At 39.3% G+C, this 366-nt stretch overlaps 1 protein-coding gene across 1 annotated transcript in view; it reads right to left on the bottom strand.

Moving 5' to 3' along the window:
- Positions 1-366, bottom strand: part of LOC106875878 (uncharacterized) — a 12,164-nt gene that overhangs the window by 948 nt on the left and 10,850 nt on the right. The window lies entirely within an intron of this gene.

Below are 366 nucleotides of genomic sequence, written 5' to 3'. Positions count from 1 at the left end.
AGGGTGTTGGACTCATGATCATAAGATTGTGATTTCAATTCCTGGACTGGGTGACACATTGTGTTCTTCAGCAAAACATTTCATTTCACATTGCTCCAGTGCACTCAGCTGGCAAAAATGAGTAATCCTGTGATGGACTGATGACCCATCCATGTGGGGAATTTGTAACGCCAAAGAAACCAGCCCTTATGAGACAGCATGACTCAAGAAGATAACTTTTACCAGAAGATAACTTTCACAAAATGCTTAGCACCATTTTGTCTGTCGTTATTTTCTGAGTTATTTTCTAATTCTGCCGAGATTGACTTTTCCTTTCATCCTTTAAAGCAGAGGTGGGAAAACTTTTTAGTGCAGCAGGTAAAAATT

Source organism: Octopus bimaculoides, chromosome 2, assembly GCF_001194135.2.
Source record: "Octopus bimaculoides isolate UCB-OBI-ISO-001 chromosome 2, ASM119413v2, whole genome shotgun sequence".
Taxonomy (NCBI): Eukaryota; Metazoa; Mollusca; class Cephalopoda; order Octopoda; family Octopodidae; genus Octopus; species Octopus bimaculoides.
This window is presented reverse-complemented; position numbering and strand designations above follow the sequence as displayed.